The sequence below is a fragment of the Quercus robur genome, chromosome 6 (genome assembly GCF_932294415.1).
Source record: "Quercus robur chromosome 6, dhQueRobu3.1, whole genome shotgun sequence".
NCBI lineage: Eukaryota > Viridiplantae > Streptophyta > Magnoliopsida > Fagales > Fagaceae > Quercus > Quercus robur.
In genome coordinates, this window is record NC_065539.1 from 21242497 (window position 1) to 21252551 (window position 10055).

Genomic DNA, 10055 nt, shown 5'->3' on the forward strand with positions numbered 1-10055 from the left:
ATAAAAAATACAAATAACGTTATTAGAACAACATTATCAGATAGGCTCTTAGACTTATGAGGCGTTCTTCTTTTAATGGAGATGTACTCTATTTTTGACCAGATCTAAAAGCCAGATATTCTTGTACTTAAATTTTTTGTTTTTATTTTTTCTGAATTAATTTTGTACTTACCTATGAGTGATATGGGCAGAACAGTAAACGACTTTGATGATGAACTCCCTTTACTTACATGGGTCCCAAACTATGCATGAGGCTTCTCTATTAGGATTTCTGTTTTTTTGTTCAGTTACCCTATCTTAAGCTCGCATCCTCTCTAGGAATTTCAGGAATTTGAGCTTTTTCCTGGTTTTACTATTGAGGCAATTGGGGGATAACTTAGCGGTAGGTGCAGTGGAAGGCATGGAAAGTACAGCCTTGAAATTAAATAATGGTATAGTGAGCTTTCCTTTGCAGAAAAATGAAGTAACTTTGACTAACCCTAGGGCCATTTATTCCTGAACAAGCAGTTCTGGAATACCATGCTCAATGTCTAGAAAAAATAACAGAATTCCATCAATTAACAAATCTAAATTTGAAAGAAAACTCAAGATCAATTCCGTGAGGACCATGGCATACATGTTATATCCACCTGGTCAAATTCAATATGTGTCCACTGATTGAAGCTAAATTACTAGTCTTCAATGGAATTTAATTTATGACAATATGCTCTAAAGTAAGCAGAACTTCTATTGAGATTCAAGGTACCACGGTAAGTGCACTCAAAAAACAAAAAACAAAAAACAAAAAAAAGTTGCCACGGCAAGTGTGGAGTATGCCAGTTTGGGACATAGGTTATGACAAAGATTTTTTTGGGAAATTAAAGTCACGATTTCAGTTGCTTTTTTGCATGTGTGTAAAGGTATGTGCATTAAAATGTGTGTAATAAATGCACTTCGTATATTATACTCTAGGTTCATTCTATGATGTTTGATTGTTTTCTTTTTTAAACAAAATCTTAAGCCAAAGTTATTATAGACAAGACTTCTTATTTAAGGAGAAAAACCGTTACTAGTTAATTTAATTGAAATCTACTAACCATCTTCCGTGGTATATAATTGTAAATTCCAAATTTATTGTGATGCAATGAAAGATTTTATTATCAAATTATTTGACATTCACGCATAATTACCAACTTTCACTAGTAATATAAATATTTTTTTTTCCATAGTAGCTTACACATGAACATCATCACATTATATTTTGAAATTTTGGATGTTCAAACGAAGATACATAAAAAATAGATAATTGTTGCAGTTGTTCCAAATTTCTAATTTTGACTTCAATAATTTTTGTTGGCGCAAAAGGATATGAATTTTCCTTGGTGTGGAAGAAATATTTTTCCTAGGTATGAAACAAAAGTTCATTCTTGAAGAAGTAATTATGTGAATACGTGGGTTTGTGATGTTTGGTTGAGATTAATTGAAACTCATATCATTAATAGTGAATTTTAAGTCACATTAACCATAAACATAGACTTAGAATTGCCGAACCACGAAAAATATTGATATCCCATGTAATTTTTTTTTAATTGTTTGGCAAAATTAAGTTTCACCAATACCAAATCAAAATCACATTTAACTAGTATAAGAATTCAAGATTGATCTTGGTAAGAAGGTGACGTTTTTTCCATTTATGCAATTGATTGGAGACCAAAATTAAGTTTGGTCATGAAACAACAATTGTCTTCCTCAAGGAAAGCTGTTTGTTTGGATTAGTTCTAACTTCTAATTTAGTAAAATGACAATCAAACTTGGATCGTGATCTAACATTAATGCTAGGAACTCTACTTTGATTCTCATCTCAGATTCGATTCCTAATTATGAATTATCACCTTTAATCTCTCCTCCCGATTTCATGATTCATGATCTCATAAAACAGTTTTCATTCATTAATAATTAAGAATTTCCTCAAATTATAGGGAGTGAAACTGAGATACACCAAAAATTGAGGGTAAAAGTGCAATAAGAAAAATCAGAGTCTTTTTTGTCTTTAGCCCTTTCTGCTAAGAGCACGCGTCCCAAAAATAAATGCGAAAGCCTTTAATAGGGGTTGCCACGGTTTGTGGAAGTTCTATCTGTGTTTGAGATCAATCATCAAAAGCTTCATCATTCTTTGCCCTTTACCACTGCCGCTTTGAATTGTACCCTTTCCAATTCCCAAACAAGCACACAGATTGCTCCAATGACCCACGTCTTCCATAATTCTTTCTTTCTTTTTTAATTTTAACTTTTCCCCTCTATAATTCAGTGAGACAACAAATCAGCAGCTTTGAAAGCAAAGGCTATAAACCTGCCAGGGGTATTTTACGCGTGTGTGTGAGAAGCTTCCAAGCAAGATTGGACACCAATTTAATCAAATGAAAGATTTATAACAGTTATCCTATCCCTAGTTGCTAGTGCTATACTACAAATAATGAGCCTAGGTGCTAGAGATAAATTCTAAAGTTGTGGAGCAAAAAGCATATATATTTTAAAATAAAAGATAGAGTAATGGCAGAAATGTTTCCAATCAAAAAGAAAATAAGTCGGTCAAGAGTTTTATAATTTAATTGGTATCCCTCATGTATGTACAAAGTATTTGAGGGTTTAGGAGAGAAAATGTTTGAGTTGTAGAATTAGCAACATAAAATAACTATCTTAAAAAAAAAAAAATGAAGTAAGTTGAACATTAATTTTATAAGTGTTTAAGTCATCTTAAGAGTTACTCCAAAGATTCATGAAAAAAGTGCTTAGAGGTTTAGGTAGAAAATAGTTCAAGTTGTAAAGTTAGCCGTATATTGTAACTATTTCAAAAGATAAAAGGTCAGCTTAGGGTATAAAGAAGATTCTATTTTAGACAGTCTCTTTCAAAAACATATCAAGATGACATATTTTATTTTAAATTTTTGTGTTTCAAATTCATGATTAAAGATAAGAATAATTTAAATATCCTAGTTCATTATGAAACCACACTTCCTTTGTTAAAGTATAAGAGCATTCACATTGGAAATGCTAAAATAGCTAAAATGTTGCTTTAGCACTTCAAACACCAAAGTACATGCTCATTAGAGGTGCTAAAACTAAAAAAAAGAGTTAACAACTAGCTACAATAATCTACTACTAGTGTCTAGTAGCAAGTTGCTAATATTTTTTATTTCTCTCTCTCTCTCTCTCTCTCTCTCTCTCATCACCTCCTTACCGTTGCAGAGCTAAGGCTGTCATGTTCTACTTTAAATCGAGTTTCAAAAAAGCAAACTCATCTCTCCACCGTATTGGAATTCATCTTTGCTCCATGCTTGATTCAATTTGCTTGGCATTGGTTGTTGCAATTTTGGGGGTGGGTTTGCGGTGATGACCAGAGTGTTGGGTTTGTGGTGCTATGACTTGTGGGTATGGTTTTGGGTTGATCGGCAGGATTGTCAATGGTGGGTTGAGATCGTTTTTGGGTATGTGTTGTTTGTTATTGGGTTTTTGTTTGTGACAGTTATGAATTTTTTGGGTGTATGTTCATATGGGTTTGTGTTTAATATGGTTGTGGGTTTGGGGTATGTGGTGGTGGTTTTGGGTCGTGGGTTTTTGATGTGGTGGGATGTGGCTTTGAGGACGATGATGATGGTGGTGGTTGATTTTGGGTGGCGGTGGTAGGTTTGGCAGTTGTTGGGGTAGCAGTTTTGGTGGTTACTAGGTTTATTCAGAGGGAGAGAGAGAGAGAGAGAGAGAGAGAGAGAGAGAGAGAGAGAGAGAGATGAATAGTGTTTGACTATGATGTGATAAATAAGACATGAGATGAAAGGTGAGTCGTGAAATAATGAGTTAAAATAGATAAAGTAGCTATTTGGATACTAAATACTAATTTTTTTAGCACCCAAATATGAATGCTCTTAGGTTAAGCTATTTATATTAAGTTTTCCATCTTAATTTTTATCGTTATCACAGCGAGCCTTTGCCATTGTAGATAATATATACATATAATTTTATCTAATTTTATGCAAGTTAGTATTCTTGGACTTTAGTCTTATAACACTACAAAAAATTGGGGCTATCCTAACATTTTTAAACCGTGGCTATAACTTCAAAAAGTGCCGATATAGGCCAAAATGCCCTATCCTGGCGCTTTTTTTTCTTGGTTTTTTGTAGCGCTGCCCAAGGAGTGTGACAATAGGTCCTGCGGACCTACACTAGCAATTTCAAAACCGCCGCTATAGGTCTTTTTTTTTTTTTTTTTCTCAAGGCCCATAAGGTTCCCCTGCATTTTGCTTTCGCATCCTATTTATAGCTAAACAAAGTAACATACTAGATACAAGAGAGGATCTAGTTTAAACAGCCAAATTTTTAAGTACATAATATTAATATACATTACCAACTTAAGGTTAGGATAATTATTCTCAATTTCTTTTAATTCTTTTTTTTGGGAAAGAATTATTCTCACAATTCTTAACACGTGATGTTGAGATTTGAGACCATCAGATTTGAAACTCAAAAAAAGGGAAAAAAATGTAGCACCTAGCTACAAAATACCAATAATTGAGTTCATTAGAATTGATACCTGTACTTCCAAATTTTTTGGGTGCGTCATGACAATAATTTAATTTTTTTTCCCAAGACATTAAGGAACGCTTATAACAAATTATTGTAGTCTCAAGACTCATGTCACCTATCAAATCATTGGATTCTTCCTTCCCACTAACTTTGATTTAAAGCCGTGTTAAAAATGTAATCTTTATTATTCTTCTTCCTAATATAATTATGTATAATACAAACATGCATGTCACTCAACAAGTAGAGTTAAAAAAATTTCACCAAAAAAAAAAAAAAAACATTCATAATAGTTGTTCTCAATTAATTGTAGGATGTGCGTGAGACAGAAAAAGGGGATAGAAAGATGCATACCTTCCTCCACTTTGTATTGCTTTAATCCCCCACAAGTTGATTTTAGTGAATTCTAAACCATTAAAAACAAGAAAGAAGAAGAAATAGTCAGGAATTTGTTGTGGGGGTGAGTAAGTGGGGAAGAAGGGAGGAAGAGAGACTGCATGAGCATTAAAGATGAAAGTCCAATATATGTAGGAGAAAATTTTAATTTAAGAACTTTTAAATGATAAGTAAGCAAATTTTGAATATAATTTCAGCAAGAATATGTACGAGAAAATATGAAATTTAAAATTGATTGTTAGCAGGGGCGGAGCTATGTACAAGGGTGGGGGCCATGGCCTCCCTAAAATTTTGAAATTCTTTTTAATATATATATATATATATTGATACAAGATATAAATTATACTATATATAATCTAAATATATATGAGTGTAAAACTTCCTCCTAGAAACTTGAATCCTACCCCTTGGCCCCCACACCTCACACTTCACATCCCACAAGCACTTATACTTGTGGAGTAACCACCGCACCAAGGTTGTGCGGCGGTAGTCCTCTCAAATATTTGAATTAGTCCAATGATGCTCTTAAAAAAAAAATTGGTCTAGTAGTAATAGAGACATGATGTTATTTTTCACAATTCTATTTTTTTTTTTGTAAAATGTGCTATTATATCTATTAAATATTTAATAAAGTTTAGCACTAAATATGTTTGAATCTATTTTTTCAACCTATTATGTGACGATTAACAAGTCATTGACTCATTAGAAAAATCTTGTCACTAAAACTACACATAAAATGTTTCTTTAGTTGCCACATAATTGGTTAGAGTAAGATAACTTCAAATATGTTTGAAACCTAACTTATTTCTTCAATTTTTGGACCATTCATGTTTTTGAAAATTTCATTAATTCAATTGAAAGATTTGTTTACTTATAATATAAAATTTTATCATTTGTATTGAAAATGAAACTTTTTAAGAATTTCACTATGAAAATGGTAAAAATGCATTTTATTTTATGAAAGATAGCTATCAAACATAATTTTGATTGAAAATACTAAACTTTTTGTTGTTGTTAGGTGTGTGTATATGTATAACTTATCAAATAAAAAAGTGTGTGTGTATATAATAAAAAAGCGTGTGTATACATATATATATGTGTGTGGAGGTTTGTCTCGATAAATATATTAGTGCCGCCACTTGGTCCCCCCAAATAAAAACTCCTGGCTCCACTCCTGGTTGCTAGTGAGAACATGCATGTTTACATTTGTGGAGTATAGAGTGAAACATGAAGAATGAGACAAAAGATACTCAAACCAACAAAAGATTCAAAATTTAGAAGTAGATTATGAAGTACTGTTAATATAATACTGACTATAGTAAGTTTCAACTTTAACAACATGCACAAAAATATATATTGACACCGAGATATAGGAGGGAAGCGGCTTGAAGTGATTTAAGAAAGGAAAGTCGAGTGAGGGAAGCGGCTTGAAGTGTTTTAAGAAAGGAAAGTAAAGCGAGATTCATGGCTTGGTGACAGTTCAGTAGGAAAATCTCAGTTTGTCCCACGTTGCTGGAAAAAAAGAAGCCATACTCAGCTTTATGTGTTGTGATTTTGTTTGTTGTTCTTGTAAGATTTTTTTTTTTTTTTTTTTTTAAAGAGGATACGATAGTTGACTTTATTAATTTAATAACACATTATATAATGGGAAAGAGAAAAAGGGAGCATTCTCCTCATTCTCTTTTGCAACAATAGCAAAAACTAGAGCAACTTGAATACATCATAAAGAAATAATAACAAAGAATATACTAACAAAATATTCCTATATTAACTTAATATCCTCGTGAATCCAAGCCACTTCCAACGACACAAATCCTATTTTGAGTTCAAAAGATCCACTAATTCAGCAATAATCACATTCCACAAACTCCATTATGTAAGTAGCTGCTCCATTATGTAAGTAGCAGCTTGTAATCATAAGCATCAGAACAATTCCATATCATCCTTTACGCAGCGCATGATATCTTCCTAGGAGTACAATTCTTGAGGGGGCAGATCTATGACTTCCTTAAACCAAATATGTATTGGTTCAGTTTGAGAGAAATGAAAGAAAGGGAAATATTGTCTTATCAGTAAAAAAATTAAACATGTCTCTCTTATCCGGGTTCTCCCATAATTTTGCTGTGCTTTACCAAGAAATGACTCTGCTATCACATAATAAATAAAGGGTCAGGCTAACGAGTGCTCTTAGGGCACTCATTAATAATCCATTTTAGGAAAGTTTTGATACCACTTTTATGGGAAATGAAAAAAACTGTCAAAATATTAGTTACTTTTTTTTCATTTCCTATAAAAACTGTTTTTAAATGGATTATTAACCAGTGTCCTAAGAGCATTCGTTAGCATTTCCCATAAATAAATGCTTCAAAACAGTGAAATAAAAACTTGTGGCTAGGGTTTGCCTTATATTATGGTCTTTTATCTTAGACTTGGTAAGACGGCAAGCAAATGAAAATGAGACTATAGTAGCAGTAGAGAGAGAGAGAGAGAGAGAGAGAGAGAGAGAGATGGAAATGATACTGTGATGTGTTTAAAGAGATGGGAAGAAAATAAGGGCAAAGAGGACGATTAACCAAGAGAATAGGGAGTCTAGCACTGCGGCTTTGCACACTAGGGCAATCCCTTTTATGAGGTAAGTAGCTCAGGATTTTAGATAAGACGCGAGAGAGAGAGAAAAAACAAAGTCTAAAAGTTGATCAAAGATAGAAAGAAGACCATGCCTATTAGGCCAAAGAAACAAACACCTTTACGCATCCCGTATGTCTATGAGAGAGAGAGAGAGAGAGAACCAAACCCACTGCAAATGCATGATAAGGAAGGGCAAATCTCATAATGATAGTTAGGGTTGTACACGGTGCGGTGCGGCTGATTTTTGGAGGCTTGTTGCATCGCACCTATAGGGTGCAGTTTCCCCTCAACCCTGACTGCACCTCACTTGTGGAGGGGTGGAAACCAGTCTACACAAGGTGTAGTTCACCATTCTAGTTCGGTGCGGTTAGTTCGGTTAAAACCAATAACCAAAAATATTTTTTTTTTAAAAACTTCAATCCACATCAAACAACCCATTTAGAATCATCAAACAATTCAAGTATTCATTAAAAAAAAAAAAAGCATATTCACAATATTTCTTAAATACCCACACAAAATATCTCAAATAAATTCACAATCTTTCTAAAAATCATAGTAAGGCAAAGCATAGTTAGTATCCTAGGTATTGAGCATCAAATAAATTCACATACCAAGTAGCAAGGAGAAGCATAGTAGCCCTAGGTATTGACCATCAAAACCTTCTCTTGAAACTTCCAAAGAATAGCTATGAGAAAAAAAGATAGAGGAGAAAAAGATGCTTGGAGAATGGAGGCATCAGAGTGGCAGATTAAGAAATGGGAAATTAAGAAATTTAACCTAACATAAACCAACGTTGTTCCATAGTTTCATTTTATTTTTTTAAATCCAAAACGACGTCGTTTTAGCATCAAAAATTTTAAAAATAAAACCCAAAAATGACTTCGTTTTAGCAGCTGAAATTTTAAAAAATAAAACCAAAATGACTTCGTTTTATATACGTATAACCTAACTCAACCCTAACATCAATTTCTTTTTCTTCTTCTACCTTTAGATTTAATCTCTCTCTCTCTCTCTCTCTCTCTCTCTCTCTCTCTCTCTCTCTCTCTCTCTCTCTCTCTCTCTCTCTCTCTCTCTCTCTCTCTCTCTCTCTCTCTCGGAGCTTTCTCTATCTCACTCAAACATTATATATATAGAGAGGTGGTGTGGTTCGGTCTTTGTCGGTGGGCTAAACTCACCACTACTTGCCGCACCTAGTTGCGAAGTACTTGGAAAACGTTGCCAACCACCGCACCAAACACCTGGGGTGGAGCTCTAAGGCAGGTGGCTTGGTGCGGTGAGGGGCGGTTCCATTGGCAGTGGGCGGTGGCTGAACAGGCCTAATGATAGTGTCAAAAATCAAACAAATTGCACAATCTGGAAAAGTTAAAACTAAGAGAGAGAGACACACACACACAGTCTAAAAACGTTAGAAGTTATAAAAAAGGAATGAGACTGTTACAGGTTGAATTCAAGGAAATATTGAGAGGCTGTTAATTGAAAAAATGATTATTTTTTGTTTTCTTTTTCAATTTTTAGTGGGATCTATAACAAATTTGATTTAAGAATTCTTACCTAGTTTTCATTTTTAGTATTCTAAATATTGGATTTGAATACAAAAAATGAAAATAGATCATAAAAGCCAATAAAGTGGAAATTCCGTAAATATTGTGAAAACACAAAGGACCCCACCTAACTTATGTGAGCGTGTAAGTGAAAAAGAAGAAGTAATTTTTCTTAAAAAAGTAGAAAACAATACTAAATCCATGTATGATGTATTTTATATCCAAATTATGTATTTAAAACAATTTACCAAACACTCTCAAATGTGAAAATGAGTCCTTTTTTTTTTTTTTTTTTCGATATTCAATTTTAGGATTTGACTAAATTGGTTTGGTTTTGTTATTTGTACTAAGTTTTCAATTTCAGTATCCAAAAAATTGAGTTTGAATACAAAAAATAAATACACCTTTTGCCGTTTTTATTTTCATTGAAAATGAATATGTTGGCATTTTCGTTATATATATATATATATATATATATATATAACTCAAAGTTTGTGATGAATTTTTAATTAAAAAGTGAAAACAAAAAAATGTAGACAAGAAAAATTGTGCCAAACATAAAATGAGTTGGAAATAGAAAACAAGTATAAAATTTGAGAAAAAAAAAAGAGTATAAAAAATTGAAAATGAACAACACGTACCAAACTACACCTCTTTCTAACAAACTCAGAAGCAATACTGTTACTAGTAAGTTTCAAACTCATTTCAAATGCAGCAACCTGTATCATTTCAACCTCATCTCAAATATTAATTACAAAGAAATTGTTTCCAAATTTTAATTGCTGAACTCGCCAGCACATGTACTAAATCTCAACCTGCCAGATTTAATAAGCTTGAATTCAATCAAGAAATAGACAATGAAGAACTCAATCGAAATGTCCAATTCCTAGTTTTATCAATAGAAAGTGCATTGAAAAGCCATTAAAGTGAATCTCA